We start from the raw sequence: 10,000 nt of genomic DNA on the forward strand, positions 1-10,000 counted from the left end.
GATCGGGCATTCTACCATATCATTGCCTTAATGCTTTCAAATCAAGGCTACCAGGGTAGCCTAATTGCGTTCGAAACTCAACTTGTGAGCTGTCGGCCCTAGAAGTTTTTTAGGCTGCTAGGACCTCTCTCTATATTTTGCCTTTGGACTTCTCTAAGCTCAACTTGTGAGCAGTTCCATGCACCACTACCCGTATCTCTTAGCTTAGTTCTAGCCATGTGCGTTCAAAGCTCAACGTTAAGCTGTGTCCTGCACCACAATCGTTATATAATAAGCTTATCTCTAAGCTTTTTTGCGTTCAATGCTCAACGTTAAGCTATCCCTTCGCTTAGAACCTCGCTCTACATTTTGCCTTTGGACTTCTCGAAGCTCAACTTGTGAGCAGTTCCATGCACCACTATAGGTATCTCTTAGCTTAGTTCTAGCCATGTGCGTTCAAAGCTCAACGTTAAGCGGCCTCATGCACCACAACCCTTGTATCTTAAGCTTATCTCTAAGCTTTTTTGCGTTCAATGCTCAACGTTAAGCTATCCCTTCGCTTAGAACCTCGCTCTACATTTTGCCTTTGGACTTCTCGAAGCTCAACTTGTGAGCTGTTCCATGCACCACTATAGGTATCTCTTAGCTTAGTTCTAGCCATGTGCGTTCAAAGCTCAACGTTAAGCGGCCTCATGCACCACAACCCTTGTATCTTAAGCTTATCTCTAAGCTTTTTTGCGTTCAATGCTCAACGTTAAGCTATCCCTTCGCTTAGAACCTCGCTCTACATTTTGCCTTTGGACTTCTCGAAGCTCAACTTGTGAGCAGTTCCATGCACCACTATAGGTATCTCTTAGCTTAGTTCTAGCCATGTGCGTTCAAAGCTCAACGTTAAGCGGCCTCATGCACCACAACCCTTGTATCTTAAGCTTATCTCTAAGCTTTTTTGCGTTCAATGCTCAACGTTAAGCTATCCCTTCGCTTAGAACCTCGCTCTATATTCAACTTTCAGATACCTCAAAGCTCAACTTATGTGGTCTGCTATTGCTCTTGAACGGGTACAATATCTGACAGAGGGGGGTTTTTGGCCCAAATTATGCATTATTAGTTTAACCTCCGTCGCAGAACCACATTTGACCAGGTCGAGAAAAAAATTTTTTCGTGACGACCTGGTCCCCCATAGTAGGGAATGAACATGACATCTTAACCATATTTGACCATTTTCAAATTTCTCGTCGCGGAATCATGACTTTGCTAGTAAAATTTGTTCCGGGTAGGGACCTCCCATACAAAATTTTCATCGCTCCAAAAGTGATTTCGTTTCACTTTTCAACATTTACAAGGTCCATAAATCATGTTTTGAGACGATATGGAAAAAAAAATTTTTTGCCCGTCTCGACCAACTCGACCGATGGTGACCACAGCAGGGTGCTCCATACAAATTTTCCTTATGTGGAATTTTCAGTGTAAAATAAGGTTTCTCCAATCGATCGCGGGTTTCACTTTTCATCATTTGCTAGGTCTAACTATGATGTTTTGAGTGGTCCCGCAAAAATTTTTTCTCTTGGCCAGTCGACCCTTTCGTCCATGTCGGTGTGTTCTGCAGTAGGGTGCTCCATACAAATTTTCCTTATGTGGAATTTTTCAGTGTAAAATAAGGTTTCTCCAATCGATCGCGGGTTTCACTTTTCATCATTTGCTAGGTCTAACTATGATGTTTTGAGTGGTCCCGCAAAAATTTTTTCTTGGACCGGGCCTTCCTTCCCGGCCCTGTCGGTGTGCTCTGCAGTAGGGTGCTCCATACAAATTTTCCTTATGTGGAATTTTTCAGTGTAAAATAAGGTTTCTCCAATCGATCGCGGGTTTCACTTTTCATCATTTGCTAGGTCTAACTATGATGTTTTGAGTGGTCCCGCAAAAATTTTTTCTTGGACCGGGCCGTCCTTCCCGGCCCTGTCGGTGTGCTCTGCAGTAGGGTGCTCCATACAAATTTTCCTTATGTGGAATTTTCAGTGTAAAATAAGGTTTCTCCAATCGATCGCGGGTTTCACTTTTCATCATTTGCTAGGTCTAACTATGATGTTTTGAGTGGTCCCGCAAAAATTTTTTCTCTTGGCCAGTCGACCCTTTCGTCCATGTCGGTGTGTTCTGCAGTAGGGTGCTCCATACAAATTTTCCTTATGTGGAATTTTTCAGTGTAAAATAAGGTTTCTCCAATCGATCGCGGGTTTCACTTTTCATCATTTGCTAGGTCTAACTATGATGTTTTGAGTGGTCCCGCAAAAATTTTTTCTTGGACCGGGCCTTCCTTCCCGGCCCTGTCGGTGTGCTCTGCAGTAGGGTGCTCCATACAAATTTTCCTTATGTGGAATTTTTCAGTGTAAAATAAGGTTTCTCCAATCGATCGCGGGTTTCACTTTTCATCATTTGCTAGGTCTAACTATGATGTTTTGAGTGGTCCCGCAAAAATTTTTTCTTGGACCGGGCCTTCCTTCCCGGCCCTGTCGGTGTGCTCTGCAGTAGGGTGCTCCATACAAATTTTCCTTATGTGGAATTTTTCAGTGTAAAATAAGGTTTCTCCAATCGATCGCGGGTTTCACTTTTCATCATTTGCTAGGTCTAACTATGATGTTTTGAGTGGTCCCGCAAAAATTTTTTCTTGGACCGGGCCTTCCTTCCCGGCCCTGTCGGTGTGCTCTGCAGTAGGGTGCTCCATACAAATTTTCCTTATGTGGAATTTTTCAGTGTAAAATAAGGTTTCTCCAATCGATCGCGGGTTTCACTTTTCATCATTTGCTAGGTCTAACTATGATGTTTTGAGTGGTCCCGCAAAAATTTTTTCTTGGACCGGGCCTTCCTTCCCGGCCCTGTCGGTGTGCTCTGCAGTAGGGTGCTCCATACAAATTTTCCTTATGTGGAATTTTTCAGTGTAAAATAAGGTTTCTCCAATCGATCGCGGGTTTCACTTTTCATCATTTGCTAGGTCTAACTATGATGTTTTGAGTGGTCCCGCAAAAATTTTTTCTTGGACCGGGCCTTCCTTCCCGGCCCTGTCGGTGTGCTCTGCAGTAGGGTGCTCCATACAAATTTTCCTTATGTGGAATTTTTCAGTGTAAAATAAGGTTTCTCCAATCGATCGCGGGTTTCACTTTTCATCATTTGCTAGGTCTAACTATGATGTTTTGAGTGGTCCCGCAAAAATTTTTTCTTGGACCGGGCCTTCCTTCCCGGCCCTGTCGGTGTGCTCTGCAGTAGGGTGCTCCATACAAATTTTCCTTATGTGGAATTTTTCAGTGTAAAATAAGGTTTCTCCAATCGATCGCGGGTTTCACTTTTCATCATTTGCTAGGTCTAACTATGATGTTTTGAGTGGTCCCGCAAAAATTTTTTCTTGGACCGGGCCTTCCTTCCCGGCCCTGTCGGTGTGCTCTGCAGTAGGGTGCTCCATACAAATTTTCCTTATGTGGAATTTTTCAGTGTAAAATAAGGTTTCTCCAATCGATCGCGGGTTTCACTTTTCATCATTTGCTAGGTCTAACTATGATGTTTTGAGTGGTCCCGCAAAAATTTTTTCTTGGACCGGGCCTTCCTTCCCGGCCCTGTCGGTGTGCTCTGCAGTAGGGTGCTCCATACAAATTTTCCTTATGTGGAATTTTTCAGTGTAAAATAAGGTTTCTCCAATCGATCGCGGGTTTCACTTTTCATCATTTGCTAGGTCTAACTATGATGTTTTGAGTGGTCCCGCAAAAATTTTTTCTTGGACCGGGCCTTCCTTCCCGGCCCTGTCGGTGTGCTCTGCAGTAGGGTGCTCCATACAAATTTTCCTTATGTGGAATTTTTCAGTGTAAAATAAGGTTTCTCCAATCGATCGCGGGTTTCACTTTTCATCATTTGCTAGGTCTAACTATGATGTTTTGAGTGGTCCCGCAAAAATTTTTTCTCTTAGCCAGTCGACCCTTTCGTCCATGTCGGTGTGTTCTGCAGTAGGGTGCTCCAACCAAGTTTTCCTAATGAAAGTTTTTCGTGGTTTCGTGTGAGTTAAAAACTCCGGAACTTGGCTTATTTTCACCATAATTTCCACATATGGTGACCAACTCAATAAACGTTTTGTGCGTATCCTATGGACAGTTTTTCGCGTTCAACTTGGTGAACTAGGGTTGTATTCCCGAAGGGTAAAAAAATCTGGACTTAGCCAAATTTTGAAATCTCCAACCAATCTTGGCCTGTTAGATTATCTTGGTTGGGTTGCTATGGGCTGCTACGGCCTACTTGATAGGCAATGTTTCAACTCTTGGAAGCTTTCGTGGTTGTTTAGAACTGTCCATGGCCTTCTTGATAGAAATGGCTTATCGTGGCCATGGACTTAGCAACATTTTGAGATCCAATCTTGGCCTGTTAGATTATCTTGGTTGGTTTGCTATGGGCTGGTACGGCCTACTTGATAGGCAATGTTTCAACTCTTGGAAGCTTTCGTGGTTGCTAAGCACTGTTCGTGGCCTTCTTGATAGAAATGGCTTATGGTGGCCATGGACTTAGCCAAATTTTGAATTCTCCAACCAATCTTGGCCTGTTAGAGTATCTTGGTTGGGTTGCTATGGGCTGCTACGGCCTACTTGATAGGCAATGTTTCAACTCTTGGAAGCTTTCGTGGTTGTTTAGAACTGTCCATGGCCTTCTTGATAGAAATGGCTTATCGTGGCCATGGACTTAGCAACATTTTGAAGTCTCCAACCAATCTTGGCCTGTTAGAGTATCTTGGTTGGGTTGCTATGGGCTGCTACGGCCTACTTGATAGGCAATGTTTCAACTCTTGGAAGCTTTCGTGGTTGCTAAGCACTGTCCATGGCCTTCTTGATAGAAATGGCTTATGGTGGCCATGGACTTAGCCAAATTTTGAATTCTCCAACCAATCTTGGCCTGTTAGAGTATCTTGGTTGGGTTGCTATGGGCTGCTACGGCCTACTTGATAGGCAATGTTTCAACTCTTGGAAGCTTTCGTGGTTGCTAAGCACAGTTCGTGGCCTTCTTGGTAGAAATGGCTTATCGTGGCCATGGACTTAGCAAAATTTTGAATTCTCCAACCAATCTTGGCCTGTTAGAGTATCTTGGTTGGGTTGCTATGGGCTGGTACGGCCTACTTGATAGGCAATGTTTCAACTCTTGGAAGCTTTCGTGGTTGCTAAGCACTGTCCATGGCCTTCTTGGTAGAAATGGCTTATGGTGGCCATGGACTTAGCCAAATTTTGAAATCTCCAACCAATCTTGGCCTGTTAGAGTATCTTGGTTGGGTTGCTATGGGCTGCTACGGCCTACTTGATAGGCAATGTTTCAACTCTTGGAAGCTTTCGTGGTTGCTAAGCACAGTTCGTGGCCTTCTTGGTAGAAATGGCTTATCGTGGCCATGGACTTAGCAAAATTTTGAATTCTCCAACCAATCTTGGCCTGTTAGAGTATCTTGGTTGGGTTGCTATGGGCTGGTACGGCCTACTTGATAGGCAATGTTTCAACTCTTGGAAGCTTTCGTGGTTGCTAAGCACTGTCCATGGCCTTCTTGATAGAAATGGCTTATGGTGGCCATGGACTTAGCAACATTTTGAGATCCAATCTTGGCCTGTTAGAGTATCTTGGTTGGGTTGCTATGGGCTGCTACGGCCTACTTGATAGGCAATGTTTCAACTCTTGGAAGCTTTCGTGGTTGCTAAGCACTGTCCATGGCCTTCTTGATAGAAATGGCTTATGGTGGCCATGGACTTAGCCAAATTTTGAAGTCTCCAACCAATCTTGGCCTGTTAGAGTATCTTGGTTGGGTTGCTATGGGCTGGTACGGCCTACTTGATAGGCAATGTTTCAACTCTTGGAAGCTTTCGTGGTTGCTAAGCACTGTCCATGGCCTTCTTGATAGAAATGGCTTATGGTGGCCATGGACTTAGCCAAATTTTGAAGTCTCCAACCAATCTTGGCCTGTTAGATTATCTTGGTTGGTTTGCTATGGGCTGCTACGGCCTACTTGATAGGCAATGTTTCAACTCTTGGAAGCTTTCGTGGTTGCTTAGGATAAGAATCCCGACGAGAAAGGTTTCCCGGACTTATAAAAATAACCGATTAGCCCCAAGGACACATCTTCCTTGAAAGGCTAATCATGCACCACACACCACACCACCCATAGGCTTGCAAGCAGCACTCTTGTCGAGTGCAGCAAGCCTATGCTCACATCAACTACCGTACACGTACCACCATAGGCTTGCAAGCAGCACTCTTGTCGAGTGCAGCAAGCCTATGCTCATCAACTACCATACGTACCACCACAGCCTTGCAAGCAGCACTCTTGTCGAGTGCAGCAAGCCTATACTCCACGAACTAACCACTTCACCACCAAGCATGGGTCGCCTGAGAGGATCGATGCGAACGCATCTCTACAACTCGCAGCTCCCAGCCTGTAGTCCCGTCGTTTGCGGGCGGTCGAAGGTGTCGAAACTAGTTGTATCCACGGTCGACGGGAGCACAGCCACCAGGGTTCCCTGTGATAAGGTACTTCCACGTGCAGCGTACACCCGCCCGTTGCGGCTCAGTCTAGTGCTATAGCGGGGATGAGACGGCAGTGTGCACGGGGCAGCACCGACGGATCTCAGAGGGTTGTTAAGCCCGCTAGCTTCCGATCACCTAATGGGTTTATGATGCGCTATCAGCTCGGATTGGATACGACCTTAGAGGCGTTCAGGCATAATCCAGCGGACGTAGCGTCATACCAAAGTCCGGTCGAACTAGTATTGAGCCAGTGGTCCGTACCTGTGGTTCCTCTCGTACTGCACAGGAATTCCGTTAAGATAGCAGCATACAGCACACACCAGTAGGGTAAAACTAACCTGTCTCACGACGGTCTAAACCCAGCTCACGTTCCCTTGAAAGGGTGAACAATCCTACGCTTGGTGAATTTTGCTTCACAATGATAGGAAGAGCCGACATCGAAGGATCAATAAGCCACGTCGCTATGAACGCTTGGCGGCCACAAGCCAGTTATCCCTGTTGCCTGGGACGGCACGAAAGTGGCGATAGTCCGCGTAACAGCCAGGGCTGCGGAGGGTCTGGTCGACAAGAGCGTCAAGATCAAATACACATCGTGTCTGATCCGGAAGGTGGCTCCTCTGCAGGCGCGTCAGCAACGGTGCTACAAGTGCCTCGAGATGGGGCACGTCCGAGCTGCGTGCAGGAGCGAAGTGGACCGCTCGACAAGCTGCATTCGCTGCGGGAAGCCGGATCACCAGGCGAAGAGCTGCACGGCGGAGGTGCGCTGCGTCGTGTGCAGCGGCCCGCACCCGGTCGGGCATCCGACGTGCCGGCGCTAAAAGTGCTGCAAGTGAACCTCGGGCGAAGCCGGGCAGCCCAAGACCTCATGCTGCAGACGGCTCGCGAGTTAGGGGCTCAGGTGGTGCTCGCCTGCGAACTATATCGACCACCTCGGGATGATCCGCGGTGGGCCATCGATGCGGAACAGAGCGTGGCGATAATAGCAACAGGGGCGTACCCTATTCAACGGCTTTGGGGGAGCGTCGTCCCGGGACTCGTGGTGGCCACCATAGCGGGAGTAACGTTCGCCAGCTGCTACGTGCCACCCAGCAGCGGCATCGAAGACTTCGAAAGCTTCCTCGGTGCGGTGGAGGTGTCTCTGGTCGGACACACAACATCGGTCCTGGCCGGGGACTTCAACGCCTGGAATGAGGAGTGGGGGAGTGCGCGCACCACCCGGAAGGGGCAGGAGCTCCTGAGCGTGGTGGAGCAGCTGGCGCTGCATACGCTGAACCGCGGCAACGTGCCCACGTTTAAGGGCAACGGGGTTGCGCGGGAAAGCGTTATCGACGTTTCTTTTGCCAGCCAAACTATTGCGCGACCGGACTCCTGGCGCGTGCTCGATCGCTTTTCCAGCAGCGACCATGCCTACGTCCAGTTCCAGGTGGGCGTCCCAGGACAACGTCCCACGCGACGAGGCAAGCAGCAGCAGCGAAGTCGAGACGGGACAGCCAGACACGCCGGGACCCGGTGGAAGACGACGCAATTCGATAACAAGTGCTTCGACATCGCCCTCACATGCGGCCACTTCGAGCAGGTCGCAACTCCGGAGGGGCTGATCGGCGGACTGACCCAGGCGTGCGATGAGATCATGGAGAGAGTACACGGGGCTACTTTCCATCGCAAGCCCCAGGTGTACTGGTGGTCTCCTGAGATCGAGCGCCTGAGGGAGGAATGCGGAGCAGCGGAGGCCGCCCATCGCAGGGCCCAACCTTCGGAGCGTGCGGTGACGTCGGCCAGGCTGCAGGGCTGTCGACGATTGCTGCAGGCCGCCATTCACAGCAGTAAGGAGGACTGTATGCAAGAGCTGATCGATGGGGTCGAAGCCGAGGTGTTCGGACTCGGTTACAAGGTTGTTCGAGCAAAACTACGTAACAGGGCACCACCGGAAACGGACCGAGCCGTACTAGGTCCGATCGTCGAAGCCTTGTTCCCGGACCATCCGGCATTTGAGTGGCCGGACATCGGCGCGTGCAGCGAGGCTCTGAGGCCGGTCACGACCTCGGAAATTCTTTCGTTGGCCGAGCGGATGGCGTCCTCCAAGGCGCCAGGGCTGGACGGCATCCCGAATGCCGCAGTGAAGGCGGCAATGCGGAAGCACCCGGAGGTCTTCGCCAAGGTGTACAATCAGCTGCTCGAGCGAGGGGAGTTTCCTGCGGCATGGAAGGAGGCACGCCTTGTGTTGGTCACGAAGCCAGGTAAGCCGCCGGGCGATCCGTCGTCGCACCGCCCGCTGCTAATGCTGGGAGCAGTCGCCAAGGGGTTCGAACGGCTGATCTTAGATCGGCTGAACGACCACTTGGAGGACAGCGATGCTCCTCGCCTGTCGGCAAGGCAGTACGGGTTCCGGCGCGGTCGTTCCACGCTTCAGGCCATCGAGCGGGTGATCGAGCGAGGACAACACGCGAGGACGTTTCACCGCACCAACCAGCGGGATCCTCGATGCCTGGTGGTGGCAGCACTGGACGTCAGGAACGCCTTTAACTCTGCCAGCTGGAAGGCGATCGCGGTTGCCCTGCAGAAGCTGATGGTTCCTGCAGCCCTCCAGAAAATATTGCGCAGCTACTTTTCTGAGAGGAGGCTGGTGTACGAGACCAGCGAGGGGCCAGTGCGTCGTACGGTCACGGCGGGCGTTCCACAGGGCTCAATCCTGGGCCCGACCCTGTGGAACGCGATGTACGACGGCGTGCTTCGGCTGGTGCTGCCTGAGGGCGCCGAAGTGATCGGCTTTGCGGATGACGTCGTGGTGCTGGCGAGCGGGACGACGCCGGAAGCAGCGACGGGACTGGCGGAGACGGCGGTAGCAATGATCAGCTCGTGGATGGCGCAACACCACCTGGAGCTCGCTCCGGCCAAGACCGAGCTGGTCATTGTGTCTACGATGAGACGAGACAACACCCGAGTCCCGGTGAGTATCAATGGAGTACAGAAACTGCCGACCCGCACCTTGAAATATTTAGGAGTTGTCATCGAGGACCACTTGTCGTGGAGGCCACACGTAGAGCAGGCCACGACGAAAGCGCTCCGTGTGGCGCAGGGGATTTCCCGGCTGCTCCGAAATCATGGTGGGCCAAAGAGTGCGAAGCGGCGGCTGCTTGCATCGGTGGTGGACTCCACCCTCCGCTACGCCGCGCCGATTTGGCACGAGGCAGTCCGGCTCCGGGAGTGTTGCAGACAGCTGAACCGCGTGCAAGGACTGTACGCACGGCCAGTAGCTCGCACCTTCATTACAGTGCGCCATGAGGTGGCAACGGTCCTTGCCAGCGTCATCCCCATCGTGCTGCAGGTGACGGAAGACGCTCGCTGCTACCAGCGGCATCGGACGACGGGAGCAAGTCTACGCGAACTGCGCACCGAGGAGCGGATAAACACGATGGTCGAGTGGCAGCGTCAGTGGGACCAGCTAGAATCGGAAAGCCGCTACACCCGATGGACGCACCGGACCATCCCGGACTTG

At 50.5% G+C, this 10,000-nt stretch overlaps 1 pseudogene; it reads right to left on the reverse strand.

The window, feature by feature from the left end:
* Positions 1–6,343: 6,343 nt before the first annotated feature.
* The window catches only part of LOC128716873 (large subunit ribosomal RNA), an 8,403-nt pseudogene continuing 4,746 nt past the window's right edge, over positions 6,344–10,000 (reverse strand).

This window comes from Anopheles marshallii, assembly GCF_943734725.1.
Source record: "Anopheles marshallii chromosome X unlocalized genomic scaffold, idAnoMarsDA_429_01 X_unloc_122, whole genome shotgun sequence".
NCBI classification, from domain to species: domain Eukaryota; kingdom Metazoa; phylum Arthropoda; class Insecta; order Diptera; family Culicidae; genus Anopheles; species Anopheles marshallii.